Source organism: Manis pentadactyla, chromosome 5 (assembly GCF_030020395.1).
Source record: "Manis pentadactyla isolate mManPen7 chromosome 5, mManPen7.hap1, whole genome shotgun sequence".
Taxonomy (NCBI): Eukaryota; Metazoa; Chordata; class Mammalia; order Pholidota; family Manidae; genus Manis; species Manis pentadactyla.
The window spans coordinates 11,098,786-11,114,097 of NC_080023.1; the positions used below are offsets into that span (position 1 = coordinate 11,098,786).

Here is a 15,312-nt window from a genome sequence, read left to right on the forward strand (position 1 = left end):
CCAGACTAGCCACCAGAGACAGCCCAACCTGGAGGAACAAAAGACATCACCATGCGTGGCTTATTTAAGGGACTTTATCTTCTTCCTACTTGACAGACTTCAATATAGGCCTTCTCCTTGGTGACAGCTGAGAATTCAGGGCGCAGTGTCCTAAATGCACACAGTCCTTGCCTCGAAATCCAGTTGGATACTACTACTTCTGTGATGTGCTCCCCGAGATACAGCCCGCCCTGGAGAGAGAAACACTCCTCCCCTTGTCCCACCTCACGTCAGGGGCATCCAGCCATCATTGTTCAGCAGATCAACCTCCTCATAATAGAAATGACAAGCACAGTAGACAGTCAGGGATGGGTTGGTTAGCCTGGGATGGCTCAAAGAGGCTTCCTGGAAGAGGAAACCCTCAGTTTTGAGGCAAGAGTAGGGTTTTCCTAGACAGACGAAGGGGAGAATGGAATGCCCGCATAGGGACCCAAGGAAGACCGGATGGGTGGCGCCACTCTCTGGGTCCTTGTGCAGAGGGTCATTGCAAGGGGTTTGCCAAGGTAAGATCAAAGAGGGCTTCCATGGCACATCAAGGAATTTCACCTTGTGAACAAAGGAAGCAATTCAGAGTTTTAAACAGCAGTGAGACAATTATATCTGCACTTGGGAATCTTCACTCTGGTGGCTGTGGGGAGGTGGACTGGAAAGTAGCAAAGGGACCCAGGGTGCTGGTTATGTAATTCACCTGTGTGAGAAACGATGAGGACCTGAAATAAAGCAGCAGTCATGCGCTGGGGAGTGGGAAGTAGGTGGTCGAGGAGGGTAGGAGCTCATCGTAAGGCTAGTTAGCAGAAGAAAGGCTTCTAGGTTTGGGGCTTCAGTAAGCACTCTGATTGTGCCACATAGTAGCTGGGGGACCCTCGGACACATTTCTCTTGCTGAGCTTTGGTTTTCAAATCTCTGACACGAGATTGCTTTGAAAATTAAATAACATAACAAAAGTAAGGAGACTGGCCGGCGCCTGGCATATGAAAGTGCTCACGTGGCAGCGTCACTGATAGTGGGAGCAGTGAGGGGGGAACCTCAGAGGCTGCCCGGGCTGCCCGTCACCACAGGAGCTCACAGCTGGAAATCGTCTATTCTCAAGGAAGACATTTTTGGACAGACTTTTCTCATTCACTTCTGCATGTTGGTACCTACTTTGGTGTCTTATACGTGTCTCTTGAGAGTAGACAATTCAAATTCGATGAATTATTGAATTCAATCAAGTCTACTTTGGGGTGGCGGAGGAGGAGGAAAGTATCAAACCGAGGTGGCAAACCGAGGACTTGGAGAATGATTTTATGCTTCTCACACACACATGCGTGCTGGATGCGGTCGATCAGAGCAAACGGCTGTGTATTCTCTTGATTTAAGAAAGGGAGCTGCGGTTCGGAGGGGTGAGGGGGTTGTGCAAGGCCATATTCCTGAGTGGCTGCCGTACTGGGATTGTTGCTTGGAACCCCAGGACATAGCCTCTTGAGACAGGTGTTGCCTTGCCAGCATCGCTCTGCAGCCGAGGGCATTCTCAGAGGAGGCTGTAGCTTCTTGCGCAGTATTCTGCGGACGTCATTTCCTTCCCGACCAAGTCTGGCCACATGCGAAATCTGAGTTGGAAATGCTACGAACAGCAGCAGTGCCCCCAGAACAAAGGATAGGCATTTCTGCAGTAAATGTGGGAAGGAGTGGCCTGTACCACGCCCCCTCCTACTACCCATGCTCCTGTGGATTTGACGCTGCTGAGGCTTTCAGCTATAAACGACAAGGACTATTGTACAATCAAGGCCTCTTCCCACCCCTTTGTCAGCTTTCTTCCCTGGCCACACCCTTGAAATGGCATTTGTATATGCATGGGAACAAGTCCAAGTTTCTGGCCTGGCCTGGAGGACTCCCAGGGCCCCACCTGCCTTTTCTTTCCCTCATTATCTGTCCTACCTTTACCAGCACCTTCTGTTACAGGCAGTCTGGAAGACCGTGGCCTTCCTACCCCAGAACCTTTGCCCTATGCCTACAGTGTCTCACTCTGCAGTCGGACACACTTGAGTTGCAGGCCAAGCTCTGTGACTTACTAGCTGTGTGAACTTGGGCCAGTCTGCACAATTTCTCTGAGCCTCAGTCTGTTCATCTTTACCAAGAAGCTAATCATCTCTTCCTGGCAGACTTGTGCTGAGAATTAAATAAACTAGCACAGGCCAGGCACCAGCCCATTCCAAGTCCTCACACCTCACCTCAAGGCAAGGACCAGGCCCAAGGAGCTCAGAGTCAACCAAGAGGGACACCGATGCACGAACCAATGCATCCAGCCCTCAGCCACATTCAGGTGTGGTCACTCAACCTGGGGAGGCCAGGAGGGCTTCACAGAGGAGGGGCTCACACACCTGCTATCTGAATGCCCATCTTGAGAACTGGCATTTCTGGCTTGTTCCTTACCTTTATTTTCCTTCTCACCTCATCCCTTGTAGGGAGGAGGCGGTCTGATAATCTTTGGCTGCCTATAACAAAATGCCATAGCCTGGGGGTCTTTAACAGCAAATATTTCTCACAGTTCTGGAGGCTGAAAGTCCCAGATCCAGGAGCTGGCAGATTCAGTCCCTGGTGAGGGCCCCCTTCCTGGCCTGCAGCGTCCGCCTTCTCACTGTGTCCTCACACGGCAGAGAGAGCTCTGGTCTCTCTCTCCCTCTTCTAAGGGTATTAAGTGCATTATACACCCGTCCTCATGACCTCATCCACCCCTAACTACTCCCAAAGACCCACCTCCAAATACCAGCACGTCGGAGTTAGGGCTTCAGCACATGAATCTGGGGGGAACAGAGCCATTCGGTCGGTAACAGAAGTGTTTAATATAGTGGAGTAATTGGACGGGACTCTGCAGGCACAACAGCAGGGTGGTTTATACAGTGAGAGGAAACTAGCAGGGGAGATGCCTATTTGTGTCGTAGATGCCCTTCTGTGAAGGATCTGAAGAATCTAAAGCTTAGAGGATTCAGCATCACTGAATCCAGAGAAAGTCAGCAGGCAGAACCCTCAAAGTTTGGGGACAGCCCCACTGGGTGCAAAGGCAGAGGGGCTGTGAAGGAGAAGAGGGAAGGTCCGAGAGGGAGAGAGCTAGCAGCCCTTCCAGGTCCGTGCTGCACGGGGGGGACAGGCAAGCAGTGGGAGAGGGACCCCATCCAGACTCCCTGTGGTGGGTGTGGCCAGTAGGGATTTCTTTTCTGGAATCACACTGAGCATGCCCAGGTGCCCTTCCTGACACAGTGAGCATTGTGGGGGAGAGAGAGAGCCGCTTCCTCCTGAAGTCAGGGGCTCTGTTTGCCCTACACACACTCGGGGCTGCTCAGAGCTTAGGTACCTGAGCTCAGCGGCTGCTCCCTACGCACATATGAAAGGTAACCAACCCTTTCCAGCCATGAGCCCCCCGCATGCCCTCTCCCGTGCCTTGTTTCTTCTCTCTAGGGGTCTGATTGTATTGCTAGACCTCCAACTCTACACCAAACCGCTCCTTCCCACCTGCACTAATGCGTCACCACTCCTGCCTCTGTTCTCTGTTATCTCCTCCCTACAACTCTCAAGGCTGAAATTTTTAAGAGCTTGTCTGTATGATCCATTCCCACAGAGCTCTTGATTATATGAGTTTTTCCCTTTTGGTGCCATGGTGCTCCAAGCTTTGGAGTAAAGATGGACATCTTTACTGGGCAGGATGACAAAAACTCACGGACTGGGTGTCAGAAAAACTTCCCCTTCACTCCCAGCTCACTCACTTACTAGCAGGGAGATGTGTTGGTCTCTCTGACCCGAGGCTCACCCTTCCCGGGGTTTTGTGAGGGTCACTTCCAAAGCTGTGCTGGTTACCATTGCCCCCACACACACATATCTCTTGACAAATGGACAGGAGTGGGACATCAAAACAAGCATAGCTGGTGAAAAGGGCCCCATCTGGGACTTCGTTTCCTAGTGAAGGAGGAGGAAGGGGTCAGCTTCAGGGACCCCAGGCCCTTTGGGCACAGAAGCTGATGTGAACATGGCAGGCTCTTTCCCAGCCACAGTTAGGCAAACAAAATTTTCCCTTGATGCTACGCCCTTCCCCCAACGTCCCTGGCCTCCTCCTGACTTCTCTGGGAACAGGTGGCTCCTGTGCCCATGATATGAAAAGTTCGGAGCCAAGAGGCTGATGGCACAGTAGAGCTCACTGGGAAAAGGGCGTCAGCTCTCTCCCGCTTCTGCTCTCGCTGAGGCTGTCCTCCCAGTTTTCCTGCTCATCCGTTAATTCAGAGTCTACCTGATGACACAACCGCATTTATGAAACTCCTTCTGTATGCAAAGTGCTATCGAACGGTGGTTACAGGGAAGTCCTCCGTGAAGTCCCCATTCTGGAGGATTTTACAAACCGAGCCTAAGGTGACAAATGACGTGTGGCTAGCCCTGAGTGGCGCCAGGAGCTGTACTGAACTTAGAAGCAGATAAGGCTGAATGGACAAGGGGAGTCCGAGTAGTGTTAGAAGGATGGCAGAAATCACACATGGCAGAGAACGTGAGGAGACATGTGCTTGGGGCAGCCTCCAAATGAGGGAGGTGAGGCCTGGTGTCAGCTTGGCTGCCAGCTGCCTCTCTAGGGTCATCTCCCACCAGCTGCCCCCCGTCCCCTGCAAAACCAGGGCTCCAAGTGTACTGGTCGTTCCCAGAACATGCCAGGCCATTTCCTGCTTCCTTGACTTTGTACCCATGGTGCCCTGCCCTGGAACGCTCCTTTCTGCTCATGCCTTCTGGAAGAAGAAACCCTTGCCTCAAGTCTGTCCTTTCCAATGAAGCGTTTGCAGACTTGGGTACGCAAAGTCGACTCCTCTGCCTTCATGCTCTATCTGAACTGCTGTAAAAAGAACAGTGGTTCTTGAGGGTTTGTTTGTATGTGTGCATGAAATATGTGTGTGAAATACTTAGCAATCACTAGGTAGATAGGGAAAAATCTCATTCAATGCTTAGACCAAATCCACATGATTACCCCCATTTTCCTACTGAGCCCCCTGAACAGAGGGCTGGAGAGTTTAAGGAACTAGGCCAAGATGGGTCAGCTCCTGTCTGCCATGAGACTCAAACTCTTGCCTCCTGCTCACACACTAGGAAATGCCCTCCACCTGATGACACCTATGCCATCTGCCTCATTTACCTAACTGCCTCCCCTCCTCTCAGGGCCTGGCTCTGGCGCAGAACTCAGGGCCCATCTATTGAATGGAGTTGATCTGAAGAGAGCTGACAAGTAGCAGGCTTTGGAGGCCATGCTCAAATGATGGTACATGGTGCTTCAGAACAAAACGTGAGTTAGGTCGGCAGGGGCCAAGCAGCAGAGGATGAGCAAGCCTGTGATAAGGAGCTTTAATCTGATAGGAGACAACTGGGAGCCACTCACAGTGGAGCTCAGAGAAAGGCAGTGACAAGCCCCTAAGGACACCCAAGAGGTTTTGAAACCATTAACTGCTCTTGGGAACTTCGCTGTTTCCTCCTAGAAGTGATGTGACCCTGCCACTCACCCCAGGCTGCCCAGAGCCAGGTCGCCCCAGGAGCACCTTTCCTCCCCACGTGCAGAGTGGGCACTCGGTAAAGGAGCCCAGGGCACTGTCCCTGCATGCTCCTGCACCCTCGGGAACCAAGGCCCTTCCTGCCTCTCACACCCCGCATCCTGAGAGGCTACTGGGATAGAAGGATATGCAGGGGGCCTTGGGCACCCCCACCCCATGTCAACCAGCAGTCCCCGTCACTATTGGACATTCTGTGACTTCTACTCCCACCAGGTCCACTTGCAAACCCTCACTGGCCTCTGTCAAAAACAGTGTCCAAGGCGTCCCACAATGACACCTTCCCAGAGGCAGCACGTGTCCCTCCCTTCCCCGTCGCTGCTTTAAAACCCCACCAGGCAGCACCAGTATGGGAGGAGAGGAAGGAGGCCATGCAGTTCTGCTCACAGAGAAATCATGGTGGGCTGTTTCGTGTTTCATTTTCTATTTTGCCCAGCTTGGGACCCATCTGCCCCTGCCAAGTGGTGCAAAGCCCCGAGGAGACCAGTGGCTGGGCCTGGCCTTGCAAAGCCCGTCCGTGAGCGCCAACAGCAGAATAGATTCCAGACGCGCAGGACAATGGGCTGTTCAAGCCACAGAAAGCTGCTCAGTGTTGTGCTGTTTGCATGTGATGCAGCCTCTTGAACACATACAAACACTCCCATTTTCACCAGCCCCGTGATGGTGACTTAATTACTGCTGGAGATGCGGGGCATGATTCAAACCACAAATCTCTACCCCCACCCCCAAAGGGAAGAAGACAAAACCAAGCCCCGTGTATGAACAAGGAGAGCCAGCCACTGTGCAAGGGCGGGGTGGGAGCCGTGTGCCGGCACCAGGTGCATTCATTACCCCGGATTGCATGTGGGTTTCAGACCGCAGCGCCCGTGTGTGATGATCCGGCCCAGCATCTGTGCAGAACAATATCCTTGGTATTCTGTGAAGCAAGGTGAATATTGGCCAGATGGTGACTTCACAAGGACATAATTCATGTAGCATTTTCCTGACCCGACACCGATTCCTGTGAAGGAATCTTGAATGCCATGCAGAACAAAACAGAACAAGAAAACTCAAGCCCCGAGAAGGCGCAGCCATAAATGGAAGATTAATGGTCTCCACAGTTATTCCGACAGGAGCCCAAATGGTAGTCAGGTCCCAGGCTCCAAGCTGCAGACCTTGCCAACCCATCTCCCTGCCACTTGCAGAGAACGAGCTGACATCATCCTCGGCACCTCCAGGGCACTCTGGGGGTGGCGGGGGGAGGGCGAGCCCCCACCAATGACACACCACAGGGAACTGGGTCACTTACCTTTTCTTTTGATTTCCTTTGTGTAGTGACAGCTCTTGTCAGTACCTGCTTGCTTGGTAATTTGATTTTGATAGTAACCAAGTGAAATATGTGATTTGGCTCCAGCAGCCAGGACTAGTTTTGGGGTGCTGAAAGCAAAAACTGAAAGAAGAACAAATCTCTTGCCTTGGAAACTCTCTAAAAAAGAAAAGCCTGAGCTAACAAGCAAAATAGCCCTGTTCTGAGTGGGTTTAGGAAAGTTCTTGCTGTCTAAATCTAAGGCGCAATGTGGATCTGACCCACGTGGAGTTAAAACAATAGGCATCACACACCTGTCAGTGGCATCTTAAATGCAGGAAGCCTGTCTGGAATCTGTGTAATTTCTACGACCTACACACTTCAATCCTGAACCACAAAATGAGGACATGCAGATTGAAGGTCACTCTGCTTCAAAACAAAATCATCCCAAGACAGTTCAGAAGCTAATATGATCCCTACAGTACGTGGCATGGGTGTGCCCCCCACCCTGTGGTCCCTGCCCACAGACCTGCCATGTCATCATAATGTGTGGGCTGGGAGGCAAGGCATCTCCTCCCCTCACTCAGGACCAAAACCAGCCTGGGAAACAATTGCTATGTTGTGTTTTTGCTGTCATTCATTTGTTTTAAAGAAATAATCACACCTGTGGTAAAGAATAAGTAATAGTAATAAAACCAAGCAAGGCCATTTCTTGTACACCTGCTATGTGTGAGTCTCACTGATGGCACAGGTCCCCATCAGTGCCCGAAGCCTCCTGCCAGGTGTACCTGTGCAGAGAATGGGCCCTGGCATCAAACAGCCTGCTCTGCCATTTACCTGACCTCACACAGGTGACTTGACCTCTCTGAGAGTCAGTGTCCTCAGGGGTTAGACAGGAATAAAAAGAGAACCCAGCTCATTCCTGTGTTGGTAAGAACCCTAACGAGCAGAGAAAAGCTTGGTAGGTAGCCTGACACATACCAAGGGCACATAAAAGGTCAGCCGCTATTAATACCCAGCAGTGCAGCTGTGGAAATGAAAAAGCACGCCTCAGAACCTCTGCTAAGGGCACCTCTCCCCTAGGAGGTAAACACTGAGTCGGAACCCGGGCTCTCCTGGGCTGTTGCTTCCTGCTCCATTTGATGGATGCAAAGTCATGGCAAAAAGCCCAGTGACAATAGTCCCTCCTCCCCCGGCATGATCTGGGAGGCCAAGCTTTGGCTAACAGCCCACCGTGCCCATAAAAAAAACCTCTATTGTCCCTTCAGAAGGCTTTTGATCCCCCCAAATAAGACGCTATTTGCTCCCACCCCTCCCCCCCAACAGAAACATCCCTGGGGGAGCTGGTGCTGCCTGCCAGGACTCTGGGGCCAACCCCAGCCGGGAGGGGCCGGGCAGGGTGACTCAGCAGAACGCGGCCGCTGCCGGAGCCGGCCCACCCCGGGGCCAGGAGACGAGGCCTCTGCGCGCAAACAGAAAAGGACGCTGCTCAGGCCCCTGGGTGCCAAGTGTCCTTTGTCCCCTCTGGACTTCAGACAGGAGCCACCGTGTGGGCATTCCGGCTGGCAGAACAGGCCGGCCCGGCTGGGAGAGGCTGGGGCCTCCCTCACGCAGCTCCGCAGCCCTGGCCGGACGGCGCAGGTCCCGCGAGCTCGTCCTACACCGGCACGATTCCTCTCACTGCTGTGGGCTGTCTATCATTATCCCCATTGTGAGGACGGGGAAACTTAAGCTCAGAGAGGGCCAGTGACTCACCCAGGGCAACAGCCATTAAGTGGGGGAGCTGGACTTAAACCAAAAACATCTGGCGTCTAAGCAGGAGGACACTGGTCAGATGGCTCCCACTGGCTGCAAGTAATTCCCTCGCCTGCTCTGCTGGCTCTGAGGTTGCTCAGAGCTGAAAGCCCGCGTACCACAGTTTCTTGAATGTTCCCTCCGTGCCCACTTCTGCCCTGGAACGGGCCCCCCACTCCCTTCCCTAGCTGCTGTCACTACCTCCTAACTGGTCCTCCACCCACCGAGGCTCACCCCTCTCGGCCACGCTGCCTCAAAGCTGACGCTCCAGCCACAAGGTCCTCTCGGAGGGCCTGCGCGCAGGCAGCGTTGCTTCTCACCTGTCTTGGCCCATGCCCCAGTCTCTCCATGGTTGACTGACTGCTTCATTTAGGACTCACCTGGACACCACCCCCAGAATTCCATTCCTCTCAATTTGGGCTGGATGCAGCAGCTGCTTGAAGCTCATGTACTATCTATCCATGCTTACTTCTAATCCTGCATTCCAGCGCAGAGGGCCTGTCTGTGATTTTGCATCTCCTGAGTCATGCACCATTCCTGACACTGGCAGGTATTCAATGAATGGTGAGTGGCCCCATCATTAGAGTGACATGGATCAATAGACCATCCATGCAGTTCTCTAAGGACTCCAGTTCTCTGCCTTCCAGGTCCCTGGTAGGATGGCACTCACTTCCTGGCCCTGTGTGTCAGTTCTGGCCAGCAAGTTGTGAACAGAAGTGAGATACGTCCCTTGCAGGCTGAGCATTCAATTATAAGAGCAAGACCCTCAGAGCGTGGTGACCAGCACACCAGAGACGGCAGCTGCTCCACTGGCCTGAGCCCCCTTGTGAGTGTGAAAAACAGAGGCGAGCAATGAATAGGTAATATGAGCAAGAAATACATCTTTGTTGTTCAAAAGCCCCTGAACTATTTTCAGCATAACCTATCTTAGCCTGAAGGACATTAAGGTGAACTTGTTTTTAACTTCATAAATGTTATTTTGTGCATTTGCCAAGAGTGGTCTGTCGGGTGGAAGGTGGGCACCAACAACAGTAAACATAGCAAGATAGCAACCTTTAATGAGTGGTTTGTAAACAAAAGGTTAAGAAACTCCTGTGCGCTTCTCATCAGTCCTCCACCCCTTTGTTTCTTTTGCTCCTCGCTGCAAACCTGGGAAAGACACAAAGCATACATCATCCACTCCACTCAGTCAGGAGAAAACTGTGACTCAGAGGGTTTGGTACCTGCCCAAAGACACAGAGCAAAAAGGTGTGGCTGAGATCAGACTCTGACATTTTTATCTCCTAGCCTAGGACTCTTCCTTTCAAATCAAACTTTCAAACCCTTGGAGTTGTAAAAGCTTATGACATGAAAAGCCAAATTGGAGAAAAAAATCAGATGTTAAGTCATTTGTAAAGGGCTTTAATAGCCTTCTGTTTCTAAGTCATTACTAAACAGTAATAGGTTTTTTTGTTATTTTGATTATATATACTGTCATTTTTTTAATTTCATATAGCTGACAACAAAATGGTGAATATCACAGGCTAACTGCCATTCAACTATGGTGATGGGTGGGGGGTGGCCGTGGTCCACCCTGTTGAGGCCTGAATCAGACCACAGACATTGGTAACGAGAAAGTGTTTGGAAATTCAAAACTGGTGTCCAGGTAGCCTTGATCCCAACTGCTCATGCTCAAATCAGCTTTTATCTGGCGTCAGCCAGGTTCAGATTCAAGGCAGTGGTCCTGAGGGCTCCTTCTGGGCCCAAAGGGCCTTGGAAGGAGGTCCAGCACTGGTTTCAAATGAGACCTACTTTGGGTGAAACTCAGACATGGGAAGGCATTCGGAACCACATCCTTCTCCAGCAGTTGAATCCTTGTCCCCTTTCCCCTTGGCTTCGGGGTATGTTACGCTCCTCTCCAGGCTTACCGTTGGTTTCCACATCCTCGCCTGGCTCACCCGATAACATCATTTACCAGACTTGCTCTTCTATGGCCTCCAGCTGCGGGCTTCCTCTCCTCTGTGGCTTTTGGCTTCTATTGGTGACATGATCCACCAGGAGAATCTTACTTCTAACACCTTTACCACTTCCCCCTGCCAGGATGGTGATTCTGAATTGGTCACACCAAGGATGTAGTTTGGCACGTCACTGGGGCACAAGAGAACTTTTGTAAGAAAATAAGAGGCCTGTGGTCCAGTCTTAACTTTATAAAATTACTGTTTTTCCTGCCTCACTTTCTCTCTCTCTCACTCTCCTTCCCCTTCTCTAATTCTAAATGGCAGGTATAATAATATGGACATTGGGTTCCTTTGTAAGGTTGGGTATTTGGGGCAAGCTCTGCTCTTGGGTTCCTCCTATTTTGCCTTTTATTACTATTCAAATGGTAAGACCTCAAGGAGAGACTCAGGATGAGAAAATGGGATCAAGGGGAAGGGGCTGATGTGATTGCTGACCTTGCCTTACACTTAGTGTCCAATGGGCCAGACTCCCAAGTTCTCATGCTTATTGTCTGGCCTGGTCCATCAGAGCTGAGATTCCCCCGGGGGATTCTGAGTTCAAGCACTTTAATAATAAACAGAGTGCACTGGCCCAGTGTCCTCTCCGCTAAGCCTCCTGTGCGACCTTTGGCAACAGTAAACAGCTGGGTGCCATTCAGAGATTTCTCACCCTAGTCTTCCCTCTCTTCTTTTCAAGGTAACTAAAATCTTCGAGGATTACTGCTAAAATGACCTAAATGTGTTTTTCTTTATTCCTGGCTAAGTTGAGTGCTTCATTTCTTGCTTCCAAGAAAGTTTAAGAGCTGGAGCTAGAGCTACAGACGGACCCAGAGACAGAGAGCATGCACTTGGAAGTGTCCGTCCTTGCGCGGGGCCCAGCATTTGCCTTATCTTAGTTCAGCCTCACAACCATCAAATGAGGTCGCTGAGGCTTCAAAGAGTTTAAGTCACTTGGCCAAAGTGACACGCTCGGAGTGGTGGGGCTGACAGAACCCTGGAGTTGGCCTCCAGGGCCTGTGGTCTGAATCACCACCCTGCATCTTCCCTTTCGGTCTGCCCGATATCCCGCCATCCCTACAGGCTCACCCAGCCAAAACCGTCCGCAGGCCTCCCCATCGCTCCTCCTTAGGCCTCGGGTTTTCACCACCTGGACTTCCACCAGGCTTCTATCTAGCTCCTCCCTCCTCGCCCACAACACCCGCTGAGTCACCGACGTCTGTTGTTTCACCCTTTGTGTGATTCTTCACTCCCTCCTCTTCCTCTCTGGTCTCACGGCCACCCCCAAGTCCAGTCCTTCACGATGTCACGTCTGAACTCCTGTAGACCCTCCCACTTTGTTTTCCTGATTCCTTCCTTTATCTTCTACTTATGACTTGATCATTGTTCCTGGGACATCCTCCTGCACACAGAGGCTTCTCCATGCTTAAAATCTCCCAGAATGCCCCATTTTAATGAAGTCACCCCCATCCTCAGCATCTCCAATGATCTCTACCTCAGAACCCTCATCTCCTGCCAGGCTGGTTGTTTCTTCAATTTTCAGCTTTCCACATGCATTGTGTTTTCCACACCATTTCCCACAGAGTTCTTCTGCAGTGAATGGCTTTTATCTCTCTCTCCACTTGTCGGTGTTCTGGCCGTCCTTCAGGGGCTACCTTAGATACAGTGTCCCTCACGGGGCGTTCCCCATGTGCTCCAGCCTTACCACTTTCTGAATCCTGTAATACTGTCTGGATCACACATTGGCTTCTAAGCCAAGGATGCCTCGGTCCCCTTTAATGAGGATATCTGGTCTCAGCTGCTAGCTTCTACACTCAGAGAAGATGTTAGCTGGACTGTGACCAAACATCTCTAATTTTCCAGGGCAATTTTGAATCAAAATGTTTTGCTTGTTATAATATCTTAAGCCCTGATTTTCACTTCCAGAAATGGAGTAGATGAATATATTCATCTATATCTAGCTCAAGGATATGTAATAAAGACTGTTCAGGTCTGAGTGGGTCTCTCGTTAGCTCTCTGAGTCTACATGAGCCTCCTTCCTTCTCTAGGGCATTTAACATGGCAGAATTGGGTTAGAAGACTGGATGTCAGAGTAGAAACCTCAGAATTCTTAAGAGTTCTAAAGACCTTTACAGAGTGTTAGTGGGGAAGGGACAGGAAGGAGGGCCGAGCAGGCAGGACCCCTCCATCTTCCCGGTCCTCAGACCTCTTTCAGGGATACTCATCTTGGATCTATTTTGAAGACTGATGTTTCTGCCCACAATTTCATGTCTACAAAACATTCTCCATGATCTAAAATATTTGAAAATTACTAGAAGAGATTATTTCCAAAGTCTCTTCCAACATTTCCATTTTTATCTGTTGATGAGGATCAAAGAGAATAATGGCTAAAATGTATTGAGTCCTTACTATGTGCCAAGCACTGTGTTAAATGGCAGGTACTCTGATAATTTCCACTTTATAGGAGAAGATAAGGGCTTGCTTAAGGCCACATAGTGGTCAATAAAGTCAAGTGTGAGCTGAAGTGGGTGTGACTTAACCATTACAGTGCCTTTTTTGTGTTGTCTAGGGAGAAAGGTTAGGAGCTAGAACATACACTTTGCTGGCTTTGTAATAAGAGTGCAAATGACAAAGCTGGGCTTACGGCCTTTGCAGAGCAGTTTGGTGAAGGTGGACCAGCTAACCTGTCAACCTTAATCTCATCAAGGGATGGAAAGCTTGGGTAGGGATGTCTGTAAGAACCATGGTTGGTGGATGTTCTTATCTCTCTGTATTATTTAGAGTCAGGAGGAAAACTGGGCTTCCAGGGATTTCAGTAGATTTAACCTTCAGAGGGTTTCGCATTTCTGGCTCTGCCACTGAGCTCTCCAGCAAACCACACCATGGCTCAGGACGCAGGGCGCTCAGTTAAGTCCAAAAGAACCTTCTCTCAGCTGGCCCACAAGCCAAGATACACAAGGCAGGTGTTTCTAGCCAGTGACTACCTTATACATAACTATGCAAATCCAAGATTTTATTGACACTAAGATACCAGAGTATCTTAAATAGAAATAAAAATAAAGGAAACTGGAAATTCCATTCAGAGAGAACTGGTTACACCTGAGAGTGGTTCTGAGCCAAGCAAGATTTAACTACAGCCAGCCCATCTGCCCTGAACCTTCATCAGCAATAAATCTCACAATAAGACCTCTAAGTTCCTTGTACCCAGTGCTGCCAAGATGTCTGAGTGGGGCTGGCCTGGAAGCCCAGTTAAACCCACCGAACTCTTTACCCTCTGCTGACGGGGGTCCTCTGGGGCTGTGGCCTGATTGGAAACCAGATTAGAATTTAGCAAAACCTGCTCTGTGAAGCCGATTTTCCATGGGCCATGATGTCATTTCGCTCAGAAATTGTGAGCCTGATTTCTGAAACTGTTGATATTGTCATGGAAATCAGCAGTGCACTTGATTCCAATCAATTTTTCCTTTTCTTTTTAAGACTAGGGCAGAGGAATTGAATAAAGGGGGAAATTGGGCCTTCGAGAGAGAGAAAAAAAACACAATAGAGCATTTCAGAGGATGAATACAGTAAATTATGAAACTTAAAGAAAAAACAAAACACGACATTTCTCTCCAGCTCCTGCTCATTTCCCACCTCGTCCTGCTCAGCCTTCAAGACATCCCCCCCTCCGCACAGCACACTCACAGGGCCTTAGCTTCGCGCACCTCCCGCAGGAGTGGCCTGGCAACCAGGTCTCCCAAGCTGGGGTCTGGAGGACAGATAATAACTCTTTGCTGGCTGGCGTTCCACCTTTCTTCTGAAGCTTTTAATGTCCTAAAATAAGGCTGTACCAAGTAAGTGTGGTGGACGTTACTGAAAACTTCTGTCTCTCCGAGTAGAAAATCGGAGGCAGCAGCACCCTAGTGGCAAGGCCCTGGCTTCCACTTTACCCTTTTTCGAAGCCAAACTTGAGGAGTGGTCACTATGTGTTTTTCAAAAAGGCAGGGAGAGGGAGTTCTCTAATAGCTTCCTGAGACAAAGCAGTCATAAAGAAAGAAAGAGAGGAAGAGGAAGGAAGGAAGGGCCGAGGGGAGTGCTCAAATAAAGCCAAGACTAAAATCATTCACTGTGGAACGAATCTACCAACAGGGTTTTCCCCTGCAGTATCTGTGGTTTACAAAAGAATATAGAAAAATAACTGTGGCCCCATCTTCTGGCAGTGTGAAGTAATAGCAGGAGCAATCTGATTGGTCTCATGTCTTTTGTTTATATTTTAAGGGGCTCCTAAAGGTTTGTCTTTCCTCAAGGTAATTGTCTTCAGAAGATAACCATTGCCTTATCAATATTCCTGTTGCTAAAGGCAAAATCAAGGGAACACTGAACAGCTGTCAAGGAAGCTTCCAGATCTGATGCCAGAGCACATCACATGTCTGTGGGGACAAGCCAGGCATCAGGCCAGGAGTCTGTGTGTACATAGTTGCCCTTTGTGCAGAAAAGCAGACAATGCCCTTTGGCTTAACTGATTGCAGGAGAGAAACACCATGGACCTGAATGTTCTAGGAAGATTTTGTCACGTGGTGCTGGTGACAACCTCCACCCCACAGCTCCAGCACAGCTGGATGATTCCTGAGTTCCGCAAGCGTGATGTGCACAAGCGTAATTCTCACCTGTTTCTCAGCAATGACTAATCTTT

At 50.1% G+C, this 15,312-nt stretch overlaps 2 long non-coding RNA genes across 3 annotated transcripts in view; both read right to left on the bottom strand.

The window, feature by feature from the left end:
- LOC130683767 (uncharacterized) overlaps positions 1-15,312 on the bottom strand; it is an 88,899-nt gene that overhangs the window by 31,643 nt on the left and 41,944 nt on the right. The gene's annotated exons all lie outside the window — the stretch shown is intronic.
- On the bottom strand, positions 9,702-11,774 carry LOC130683768 (uncharacterized). The gene is made up of 3 exons (XR_008997696.1): positions 11,730-11,774; positions 10,575-10,794; positions 9,702-9,816 (listed from the first exon to the last, which is right to left on the bottom strand). It is a non-coding gene; the product is annotated as an uncharacterized LOC130683768 (long non-coding RNA).